Genomic DNA, 12,999 nt, shown 5'->3' with positions numbered 1-12,999 from the left:
TGGCTACCTCTGCCCCCACACGCACACAGGCACCCCTAGCTTCCAACCCAAATGGGCAGACATGGCCAGCCGGCCAGCGGGCAGACATTCATGTGAGGTAAGCACCCACACACACAGGCACACGTCCTCATGGGTACAGTGGGCATCCCAGAGTCCAGCCCCACGGCCAGGTCAGTGGTGTCACTCTCAGGTGTCACCAAGTTGGACACAGCTACCTGCACCCCACGCCCAGGTGCTCTCCCCACTTCAATCCCATGGTTCCACCCAGGGACGCCCTTCCCACGAGGCCTCCTCTGCCTTCAGGTGGCCCAGCTGCTCCCTGCGGTGGGGACCAGGGGCCTTCCCTGGAGCTGTCCCGCATGCCTTTGGCCTCAGGCACAGATGGGAGAAGAGGCCCCAACTCTGAACGGTGACACACCTGCCCGGAGCCACTGCACCAGGAGCGTGCCACGCTAGGACGAGGAGCTGGACGCCATGAGCTCTGGAGCCGGGACGCTCATCCAGCCAGTTTCGGCCAGAGAAGCAGAAGCCACAAGACGCTGTGCAGGTGTGTGTTCTCTTAAGCGGCTCAGAACATCATGGAAGCTATCTGGGAAATGACAGGGGAAGGCTGTCACTCGGCAGGTGCCAAGGCTGCAGTCACAGGCTTAAGGGCTTCTCCTCAACGAAGCCTCAGCTTTACAACTGAGGACGTTGAGCTAATTGGATGAGGTTCACCAGGTAATGGAAGATTATCCTTCCGACCGACAGTTGGCTGGGTGCAGATTTCCTCACATCTGTGGAACGCCACTGTCACAACACCTAGGGCTAACCCACCTGACACACAAAACTACTGGTGAGGTGCTGTGGTGCTCACCTGTAACCCCAGCAGCTCAGGAGGCTGAGGCAGGAGGATTGCGAGTTCAAAGCCAGCCTCGGCAACTTAGAGAGGCACAGAGCACCTAAGTGAGACCCTTTCCCAAAATAAAATATAAGACCAGCTGGGGGTGTGGCTCTGTGGTTAAGTGCTTCAGGATTCAATCCAGGTACCCAAAAAATACCTACCCATCAACATCCATACGCATCTCCTTCAACCACTTAATCTCCAGAGAAAGACAGGAATGGAGTCCTGCTCCCAGCTCACAGGATCCACCTGTCCTGCGCACAATGGAAAACACACCAGCCCGCTGCCCAGAAGAGGATGCCAAGACCTTGGGTGACGGCCACTCTTCGCCCTAGTATCCTTAAATACTGCAAGGTAGGGTTAACTACTGTGAATACGTCTCATGTTAGATGAGGAGGGATGGGAGAATTAGGTGCATGTACAGATGTGTGAAAACATGTAAGTTTGTGACATTACAAAATAAGGACAGCAAGCTCATGACAGCTGCAGGGCTTGTTTCTGAAGCTGGTCACGTGGCCGTGGTTGGTATTCAGAACCTCCTTCTCCCACTGCCTATTTCGCATTCCTTTTGCCCTTCGCCCGGCATCCTGGCCAGTGGGGCTCCACCTGTTAGGGTGACCCAAACCCTCATTCCTAATGGGTCTGGGCCATGAGCAGTCCTGCCTGAACTGGGCTGAGTTTCCTGCAGATGATAACAACACTGTGGCCCCACTAGGAGATCTGCTGAGGGATCGCCTGGATTCCAGACATTCTCTTCCTTATCTCCACTGGATAGCAGCAGCCCAAGGTCCTCTAGGTGATCAAGATCAGTCAAGGCAGCCTAGATAGTGACTCCCTTCTCCGCCTGTCTGTCAGAGGTACGAGGCGCTCCAAGCAGCCCACAGCGGTCCTCGCTGCCAGTTCCATGGAGCCGCTGTTAGGCCTTCTGGTGGAAGTGTCCCTTCCTGTCGTTGGATGAATTGTTTCCCTATCTTGGTTCATTTTCTGTTGCTCTCACTGAACACCAGAAGCTGGGTGTTTTTATAAAGAACAGAGGTTTATTTAGTTCATGGTTCTGCAGGTTGGGGTGACCAAGGTCAAGGTACCAGCATCTGGTCAAGAGGGTCTCCTTGCTGTGTCATAACAGAAAAGAGGACATCACATGACAAGGGCACAGGAAATCTAAGTTTCCATCTCTCTTCCTCTTTATATAAAGCCACCAGTCCTGTGGGCACCACCCTCTTGACTTCCTCTAACCCTAATGACCTCCCAAAGGCCCCACCTCCAACATATGAATTTGAGGATTTAATTTTCAACATAGAACTTTTGGGGGATACAGTCAGAACATAGTACCCCCAAACTCATGTTCGTCCAAACCTCATCATGTTTCTTTATCTGGAACTTGAAGCCTTTGCAGATTTAGGTCCAATGATTGGGAGGCGAAGTCTGACTTTCTTAGAAGCCCTGCGAAGCCACAGAGACACAGAAGAGGGACTGAGGACAGGAGGGATGGAGGAATGCAGCTCAAGCTAGAGAGCACCCGGCTGCTGGCAGATTGGCTGTAGCCAGGTCGGCCTTGCTGAGCAGAAGTCCATGCACCACCTCCATCCCTGCCTCTATGGCCACCTCGCTCATGAGCCTGTTGGGCAATGACAGGAGTGGTGAGGGAAAGAGTCCGACTGGTCTCCACAAACAGGTCATCCCATCCACTAGATTATTAAAATCCCCCTCTGCTGAGGTCACCCTTTAGTGAGAATTTACATGGGACACAATTATCTTCATGCTCTTAACCTGTTCAGAAAGGTATAACTATATATGTCTTTCCCAGACCTCTTGCCTCCAATTTCTCAGTCGTTTTCCTTCCAAGTCCCTGACCAATTAGCCAAGTCACTGGCCACAGCCCATGAGTCAGTATATGCTGTGCCTCTGGCTATTTCTCCTTTCAAATAAAGTGAGTCATGCCCTGCTCAAAGTTCTGTCCACAGGGTAAACCCCCCTTCACTACTGTCCTTCAGAGATGTTCAGGGTTGGATCCTACATGTCCCCAAAGGCCACGTACCAAAGGCCTGATCTTCAGCTTATGGCACTATTGAGAGGATGGGGCTCAGTTGGGGGAGGGGTCACTGGAGGTGTGTCCTTGCAGGGTCTGTCTCATCCCCAGCCATGCTTGCTGTCTGCTTCCTGGTGGCCATGAGGTGACACTTTCCTTCACCATGATGTGTCTGCCTCACCTCAGGCCTAAAAACAAAGGAACCGGCTGACCATGAACTGAAACCTCTGACACTGCGGGCCAAAATAAATCATTCCTTCTTTTAGTTGTTTTTCTCAGGTCTTTTGTCACATGGTGACATCTCACCTAGGGGAGGCCTGGAAAGGGGCTATGGTGCTACAGGTGCCCCATTTTAGGTGGTGCCCACATCTCATGCAGAACCAGGCTGAGTCTTCTCTTTTCTGTCAACTAATCATAGAGAACTCCCAACGAGGCCATAGGTACAGTACCGACTGGGAAAGAGAAGAAAGTGTGTCGGGAGTGGGGACCACGGGCATTTGGGCCACTTCTTGTGTCTTACTTGTGTCTCCAGGGCCTGATTACATATATTCATCCCACTTCTGATGATGGAGTGCTGCTGCGCATGCCAACTTCTTGGCTTGATGGCTCTCACATCACCCAAGTTCATGAGAGGCAGCTCTGATCATGGCAACTTGGTGGCTCATGGTGAAGAGTTCCTTCTCTGCTAAGGTAAAGTAAGTTACTTTTCTCAAAATGGGAGTAGTGACCTGTAGAGGAGGGTGGGCTTTGTTCCAAACCCACGCTGTGCTTCACTTATGGGGCCAGCCTGAGGCTCCAGAGAGCACCCCCCTGCCTCTTCAGCTGGTGGGCCAGTGATGTTTCTAGGAGCTCCTAGAATTAGTGCCAATTTAAAGCCTGTGCCCAGTAATTCCCCCACATTACAATTGCTTCCTTTTTGCCAATGTGGATTCACCCTGGTAAAAAGCTGTAGGTTCCTTTGGTGGGGATGCTGAAAGACTAACAGCATAACATTTTGGCAGTGTAGCAGGGTCCTTCCTCAATGGGACCAGACTCCCTCACTTGAGGGGTTCTGGATCTAGACTGGTTTAAGCCTGGGAATTGAGGGGCTATGGCTGGTTTTATGATTCAGGTTCAACTTTGTTCACTTGATCTAGAATTTTCTACTAGATGGATGCAGTAAGAATTAGTAGACTGTCCATTTCTCCCTTTCCCAGAGTCACCGTATGAACCAACCAGCCACTGCCACAGGTCTCTGCAGGTTGAATTATACGGATTACTGTCTCGACTCTAGTTTTAATAGAATAACCACACCTACTTGGCCTTTAGTTACCAAGGGCTGCCATCAGGTTCCTGCCCCTCTGGACCCCAGTCATTCCCACTGTATTTAGATATACCAGTTCAGTGGCAGAAATTCCCATTGTGATTTTTGACCAAGGTAGTTCTGGGATTTCAACTTCATTCACAGAGTCCAGCTTTTGGTCCTAGGATCAGCCAACCAGGCTGTTAGACCCTTCTTAACCCCTCATGCCAAAAGCATTGAACCCGGGATCTCTACTTAGTGAGCCCTTATCAATAAATTCCACCTGAACCAACTTTATGTTCCTTCCACAATTATCCCACATTCTTATTATCCTTATTATTATTGTCCTTATTATTATTTTCAAGGTTGGGGATTCAATTTGCTTTGTAATTCAGTCACTTCCAAGATGAGACTTTGAGCTTGGTTTTCGGAAATCCCACTGCCGCAGCTAAAGGGTTTCTTTCAGGGCAGACATAGGAGCTTTCAGATAATTTATGCAGACTCAAGCTGGTAATTTGAAGCCCTAGGATCATTCTTTTCTCATTTTAAAGACCTTAAAAGCAAGATCGAGGTTTCTTTGAGGAAGAAATTAGGCCTAGGGACTATATCCCTAGCTCCTGTGCACCGGATTATGATTTCAGATTTGCCTAACTAGCCCCCATGATTGATCACGTAATCAATAAAAACCAAAAGTCTAGTAGTTCCACCTTACCACTAGCTTCCAGGTATCTATAGCCAATCATGGTCCAAACATGATATATGGGAAATTCTAGAAATAAAAATTACAGGGCTGAGCCTATTGCTCAGAAGTAGGGCACTCTCCTGGCATGTGTGAAGAACTGGGTTTGATCCTCAGTACCACATAAAAACAAAATAAAGGTATTGTGTCCACCTACAACTAAAAAAATACATATTCTAAAAAGTTTTTGAAAATTGCATACCCATCTGAGTAGCATGATGAAAACTCACATCATCTCAGTGGGATATGAATCACCCTTTTGTCAACTACTTTCCCATTAGTCACCTAGTAGCTATTTGGGTTCATATTGCTTTGGTACTACTGGGCAACTGTGTGTGTTATTGGGGATTGAGCCAGGGTCTAGTACAGGCACTCTACCACTGAACTATAGCCTCAGTCCTTTTTATTTTTAGGCAGTCTAAGTTGCTGAGGCTAGCCTTGAACTTCTGATCCTCCTGCCTCAGCCTTAAGTGCCACAGTCTGGCTGGGCACAATTCAGGAGCCACTTGTCAAAAGAAACGAACTTTATTTTTAGAACTACAAACACCAAACAAAACAGTTCCTCAGGAAAAAACCCTCAGAGCCCAACTGCCACCACCGGCTTCCCACAAGCCTCACCCACATAAGCCTCACCACCTCCCACAATCCTCCTGCTCTTGAGGCCGATTGGCTGGATCGCATGGGCGGAGCCAAAGAAGTCCCCCAATGAGCAGCTCCGTGGTCTGAAAGGGCAGGGAAACAGCCCAATGAACATCACCGCAGAGGAGCCAATCAGCTAGATGTTGCTGGGGCCGCTGTGAATCAATCATCGGCCGGCAGCTGGAAGTTTGCTGGGGCCCCTTTGGCTGTGGCTCTCAACATCTCCCCCTCTCTGTTTAAACAACAAGCATGTAGCTTAGGGACCGTGCCTGCCTTAGGTTGTCCAATACTACATATGGTCCTTACCCGTCTTCGGATGAGCTGACCTCAGGGCATCAGCCTCCTGTCTTAGGTTGGTACCATTGTAATTGGATCTTACCTGTCATTGACTACCGGTCCAGTATACAGCCACACCTATGGAGAGGTCTTTGTCATGACAAGCAGAAGGGAGGAAGATACACCAAGCCAATTGACGGCTCTTGTTGGAAAAATTGTACCACCGATGGCATCATCAGCAAAAATACCCCAACATTACCACAAGTCGCTGCACCAACAGATAGTTCACAATGCATACAAGTGAGTTCACAATGCATACAAGTGACACATAGTTTAGGCAAGTTCTGCAAGCAGTTCAGTGATGGCTATTGCAGAAACTGTAGATTAGTTTTATCTTTCTCTTCACTGGCACTGGGATGAAGATAGGAATTCTGGCAATAATGGCTAAAGAAAAAATTGTGTAACATTCCAGAAGGCACTAAAAGAAAACAATTTTCTTAACAATTTACATTATCTTGAAGAGAATTATTAAATATAATGAAAAGGAAAGGTGAAACTAAACAAACAGATCTGTTAACCTCCTTTTTTGTTTACATATTAAAACAATCCTTAACAGTTATTTACCTAATTTAAATTAAACCATTTAAATCACGTGAATAAAAAAAAATATTTGGATCCATTTTTTCATGAGCACTCATCATATATGATATATGGACATATGTACATTCAAACATATAACACAAAACACAAGTGTGCACACATAATATAATACATACAACACATAACATAATAGTAAAGGCCTTATAACTTTTTACAGGTGAAACCTCCATTGCAATGTTTACAAAACTCTATAGTCGGAGGGAAGATGGCGGCGATGGGAGAGCAGCACCCCAGTGCGCCGCGTCACTGTGCGGGAGAAAGACGAGGTGAAACGGCTGAAGGCTACCTTGGTGGGAATTTCCAGTGAAATTGAGGTGCTCCAGAATCTAGAGGACAGATTTACAGCGCGCGGGATTCAGCTGCAGGGGCTTGGTCGCGGGCGATTTCTCCACACGGAGGGTAGCGGTACCTGGTCGGCGGACCGCCCCGCGGATGGAGTCTGGGGCGCGCGCTAGTTAGCGGCGAGGTACCAGAGCGGGATTACAGCGAAGCGGATTCTGGAGGCTCCTGCCAGCGGCGCACTGGCCACGCTGAGTGCTGAGTTCCGGTTTTGAGACAGAGGAGAGAACCGGTCCAGTTCGATTCCTGACACCGGTGGGAACACGGAGGAGGACAGCAGCCGCCATCATGGAGAGCTGATGCAATCATCCCTGTTTTCTGCTGATCTCAGCTCATTCAACTACGGAACAGGTGATTCCAGGCTGGTATTTGCCTGCGTCTCGCAGACAGATCGCTCAGGCTTGGGATTGGAGAACCTGAGGAGAATACTATTCGGGGCTCACCCCAGGCAAGGCAGGCGCCGGACTTTGAGCGGCCAGATTCTAGTTCCCCGGGTTGCTTTGGCCCAGGGCGGGGGATCCTTCGGGGACTCAGGGCTGAGGCCAGTTACAAGTGGATTGTGCGCTGAGGGGTGGCATGGCTCGGACTCCCGGAACAGTTTTGGCCCGGGGCTAGGGAGCCCGCGGGGACTGCGTCTTTGACCCTGCCCCTGGCGGAGCGTACACCGAGCTGGGAGGGGTTGGAGCGGCCAGGCTCGGGCTCCCGGGGCTGCTGGGGCCTGAGGCTGGGGTACCTCTGTGGAGCCTGCTCCTAGCAGAGTGTGGCAGGGATCGGAGTGGCTGGGTTCTGGTTCCCGTAGCTGCTTGAGCCCAGGGCCCGGGAACCTGCGGGGACCGCGAGCTGAGGCCAGCTACAAGTGAAACTTGCAATGAGGGGCAGCAGGACTCTGACTCCCGGAACTGTTTTGGCCTGGGGCTTGGGAGCCCGCGGGAACTGCGTCTTTTGACTCTGCTCCCAGCGGAGCGTGCACCGAGCAGGGAGAGTCTGGTGCGGCCAGGCTTGGGCACCAAGCAGGGAGAGTCTGGTGCGGCCAGGCTTGGGCTCCCGGGGCTGCTTTGGCCTGGAGTTGGAGAACCCGCTGCGGTTGCTCTGTGGAGCCTGCTCCTAGCAGAACGTGGCGGGGACCGGAGAGGCCGGCTCCTGGCTCCTGAAGCTGCTCTGACTCAGGGTTGGGGATCCTATAGGGACTGCTTCTTGGTCCGGGTCCTGCTGGGTGCTGCGGGGGCCTGGGGGGCAGAGTGGAGCTGCCACCTGCGCCCAGAGCAGGCTAAGGGACCCGCCGGTGTGGTATCACGACACCCCAACTGCAGCTGGGGCCGAGGAGAGTAGCCTCCCACTCCTGGAACAGGACCAGCGACCCGACGGCAGGATAGCCAAGTCACCACACTTGGAGTGGAGGCTGTGAAGAGCCGCCGTCTGATCCTGCAAGGTAAGCAGACCTGCGTCCCACTGGCAGGACAGGCTCGGCAGCCTGCCAGCGTGGTGGACAAGTAGCATCGAGGCAGTCACGTCACACTGGTTGGAGTGGGGGTTGAACAGAGCCGCCGCCAGTGTCCGGAAAACGCCCAGCGACCCGTTGGAGAGGCAGTTAGGTACCCCCACTGGGAGTGGGGGCTGAGCAGAACTGCTGCCCAAGCCCGCAAGGTAGGCAGATCTGAGACCCACCGGCGGAACAGGCTTAGAGGCCGACCAGCGTGGTAGACACGTCACACCAATTGGAGTAGGGGTGGAGCAGAGCTGCCGCCCACATCCAGATCAGGACCAACGATCCGAGGACGTGGTAGGAACGTCACCACAATTGGAGTGGGGGCAGAATAGAGCAGCCACCCGTGCCCGCAGGGTGGGCAGACCTACGACCAACCAGCGTGGTAGATAGATCACTCTAATTAGAGGAGGATCACAGCCACTACCTGCCCTACAAGAGAGATCTCCCAACTATACAAGAGCAATATAAATAAATAGGGGGGAAATTTCAAAAACACAACAGTTTCACCAAGCAGAAAGAAACGCAAGCATTATGAAAAGACAAGGAAAGAAAGGACCACAAGCAATGCAGGTCAACTCAACTCTAGAAGAGGTAATAGCTGCAACAGATGGAATGTCAGATAAGGAGTTCAGGATATACATGCTTCAGATGATCTGGAGTCTCAAAGAAGACATGAGACAGCAAAATCAGACAATGAAAGATCACATTGACAAGGAACTACAGAAACAAATCCAGGAAGTAAAAGATCAATTTCACAGGGAGTTAGAAGTAATAAAAAACAAACAAATAGAAATCCTAGAAATGCAGGAAGCAATAAACCAACTTAAAACCTCAATTGACAATACTACCAGCAGAATAGATCACTTAGAAGATAGAACATCAGACAATGAAGACAAAGTATTTCAACTTGAAAAGAACATAGACAGCTCAGCAAGTCTGCTAAGAAACCATGAACAGAACATTCAAGAATTATGGGATAACATTAAAAGACCAAACTTAAGAGTCATTGGGATACAGGAAGGCACAGAGCTCCAAACCAAAGGAATAAACAATCTATTCAATGAAATAATACGAGAAAACTTCCCAGACTTGAAGAATGAAACAGAATCCCATATCCTAGAAGCCTACAGGATGCCGAAAGTGCAAAATCATAAGAGATCCACACCTAGACACATTATAATGAAGATGCCCAACATACAGAATAAGGAGAGAATTTTAAAAGCTACAAGAGAAAGAAAGCAGATTACATTTAGGGGCAAACCAATCAGGATAACAGCTGATCTCTCAACACAGACTCTGAAAGCTAGAAGATCCTGGAATAACATTTTTCAAACACTGAAAGAAAATGGGTTCCAACCAAGAATCATGTATCCGGCGAAATTAAGCTTCAGGATGGAAGATGAAATTAAAACCTTTCACGATAAACAAAAGTTAAAAGAATTCGCAGCTAGAAAACCATCTCTTCAAAAAATCCTTGGCAAAACATTACAGGAAGAGGAAACTGAAAATAACATTGAAAACCATCAGTGGGAGGTAGGACAGTAAAGGGGGGAAAGTAATCAAAGAGGAAAACTAATCAGGTTTAGTAACATAAATAAACAAATATGACTGGAGGAACAAACCAAATCTCAATAATAACCCTAAATGTTAATGGCTTAAACTCACCAATTAAGAGACACAGGCTAGTCGAATGGATCACAAAACAAGATCCAACAATATGTTGCCTACAGGAGACGCATTTGATAGGAAAAGATATACATAGACTGAAGGTGAAAGGCTGGGAAAAATCATTCCACTCATATGGACTGCGGAAACAAGCAGGAGTGTCCATACTCATATCAAACAAAATAGATTTCAAGCCAAAGTTAATCAAAAAGGATAAAGAGGGACACTGCATACTGCTCAAGGGAACCATACACCAACAAGACATAACAATCATAAATATATATGCCCCAAACAATGGTGCAGCTACGTTCATCAAGCAAACTCTTCTCAAGTACAAGAGTCTAATAGACCACCATACAATAATCATGGGAGACTTCAACACACCTCTCTCACCACTGGACAGATCTTCCAAACAAAAGTTAAATAAGGAAACTATAGAACTCAACAACACAATTAACAACCTAGACTTAATTGACATATATAGAATATACCACCCAACATCAAGTAGTTACACTTTTTTCTCAGCAGCACATGGATCCTTCACAAAAATAGATCATATATTATGTCACAGGGCAACTCTTAGACAATATAAAGGAGTAGAAATAATACCATGCATCTTATCTGATCATAATGGAATGAAACTGAAAATCAACGATAAGAGAAGGAAGGAAAAATCATGCATCACTTGGAGAATGAACAATAGGTTACTGAATGATCAATGGGTTATAGAAGACATTAAGGAGGAAATTAAAAACTTCTTAGAGTTAAATGAAATCACAGACACAACATATCGGAATCTATGGGACACATTGAAAGCAGTTTTAAGAGGAAAATTCATTGCTTGGAGCGCATTCCTTAAAAAAAGAAAAAACCAACAAATAAACGATCTCATATATCATCTCAAAATCCTAGAAAAAGAAGAGCAAAACAACAGCAAAAGAAATAGAAGGCAAGAAATAATTAAAATCAGAGCTGAAATTAATGAAATCGAAACAAAAGAAACAATTGAAAAAATTGACAAAACCAAAAGTTGGTTCTTTGAAAAAATAAATAAAATCGACAGACCCTTAGCCATGCTAACGAAGAGAAGAAGAGAGAGAACCCAAATTACTAGCATATGGGATGAAAAAGGCAATATCACAACAGACACTTCAGAAATACAGAAGATAATCAGAAATTACTTTGAATCCTTATACTCCAATAAAATAGAAGATAGTGAAGGCATCGATAAATTTCTTAAGTCATATGATCTGCCCAGATTGAGTCAGGAAGATATAGACAGCCTAAACAGACCAATAACAATAGAGGAAATAGAAGAAACCATCAAAAGACTACCAACTAAGAAAAGCCCAGGACCGGACGGGTATACAGCAGAGTTTTACAAAACCTTTAAAGAGGAACTAACACCAATACTTTTCAAGCTATTTCAGGAAATAGAAAAAGAGGGAGAACTTCCAAAGACATTCTACGAGGCCAACATCACCCTGATACCTAAACCAGACAGAGACACTTCAAAGAAAGAAAACTACAGACCAATATCTCTAATGAACCTAGATGCAAAAATCCTCAATAAAATTCTGGCGAATCGGATTCAAAATCATATCAAAAAAATTATACACCATGATCAAGTAGGATTCATCCCTGGGATGCAAGGCTGGTTCAATATACGGAAATCAATAAATGTTATTCACCACATCAATAGACTTAAAAATAAGAACCATATGATCATCTCGATAGATGCAGAAAAAGCATTCGACAAAGTACAGCATCCCTTTATGTTCAAAACTCTAGAAAAATTAGGGATAACAGGATCATACCTCAACATTGTAAAAGCAATCTATGATAAGCCACAGGCCAGCATCATTCTGAATGGAGAAAAATTGAAGGCATTCCCTCTAAGATCTGGTACAAGACAGGGATGCCCTCTCTCACCACTTCTGTTCAACATAGTCCTCGAAACACTGGCCAGAGCAATTAGACAGACGAAAGAAATTAAAGGTATAAAAATAGGAAAAGAAGAACTTAAATTATCACTATTTGCAGACGATATGATTCTATACCTAACAGACCCAAAAGGGTCTACGAAGAAACTATTAGAGTTAATAAATGAATTCAGCAAAGTGGCAGGATATAAAATCAACATGCATAAATCAAATGCATTCCTGTATATCAGCGACAAATCCTCTGAAACGGAAATGAGGACAACTACTCCATTCACAATATCCCCCCAAAAAATAAAATACTTGGGAATCAACCTAACAAAAGAGGTGAAAGACCTATACAATGAAAACTACAGAACCCTAAAGAGAGATATAGAAGAAGACCTCAGAAGATGGAAGAATATACCCTGTTCATGGATAGGCAGAACTAACATCATCAAAATGGCGATATTACCAAAAGTTCTCTATAAGTTCAATGCTATCCCAATCAAAATCCCAACAGCATTTCTTGTAGAAATAGATAAAACAATCAGGAAATTCATATGGAATAATAAAAGACCCAGAATAGCAAAAACAATACTAAGCAGGAAGTGTGAATCAGGCGGTATAGCAATACCAGACTTCAAACTATACTACAGAGCAATAGTAACAAAAACAGCATGGTACTGGTACCAAAACAGGCGAGTGGACCAATGGTACAGAATAGAAGACACAGTAACCAATCCACAAAACTACAACTACCTTATATTTGATAAAGGGGCTAAAAGCATGCAATGGAGGAAGGATAGCATCTTCAACAAATGGTGCTGGGAAAACTAGAAATCCATTTGCATCAAAATGAAACTGAATCCCTTTCTCTCGCCATGCACAAAAGTTAACTCAAAATGGATCAAGGAGCTCGATATTAAATCAGAGACACAGCGTCTGATAGAAGAAAAAGTCGGCTATGATCTACATACTGTGGGGTCGGGCTCCAAATTCCTCAATAGGACACCCATAGCACAAGAGTTAACAACTAGAATCAACAAATGGGACTTACTCAAACTAAAAAGTTTTCTCTC

General features: G+C 46.4%; 1 long non-coding RNA gene across 1 annotated transcript; it reads left to right on the top strand.

Annotated features, from left to right (window-relative positions):
• Nucleotides 1–376: 376 nt before the first annotated feature.
• Nucleotides 377–3,596, top strand: LOC308637068. Its single transcript, XR_014019545.1, has 3 exons — nt 377–547; nt 1,089–1,237; nt 3,445–3,596. It is a non-coding gene; the product is annotated as an uncharacterized lncRNA (long non-coding RNA).
• Nucleotides 3,597–12,999: the final 9,403 nt, after the last annotated feature.

This window comes from Spermophilus citellus, assembly GCF_964194105.1.
Source record: "Spermophilus citellus genome assembly, chromosome: 18".
Classification (NCBI taxonomy): Eukaryota; Metazoa; Chordata; class Mammalia; order Rodentia; family Sciuridae; genus Spermophilus; species Spermophilus citellus.
The sequence above is the reverse complement of the archived record's forward strand: the minus strand, read 5'-3'. Positions and strand labels throughout refer to the sequence as shown.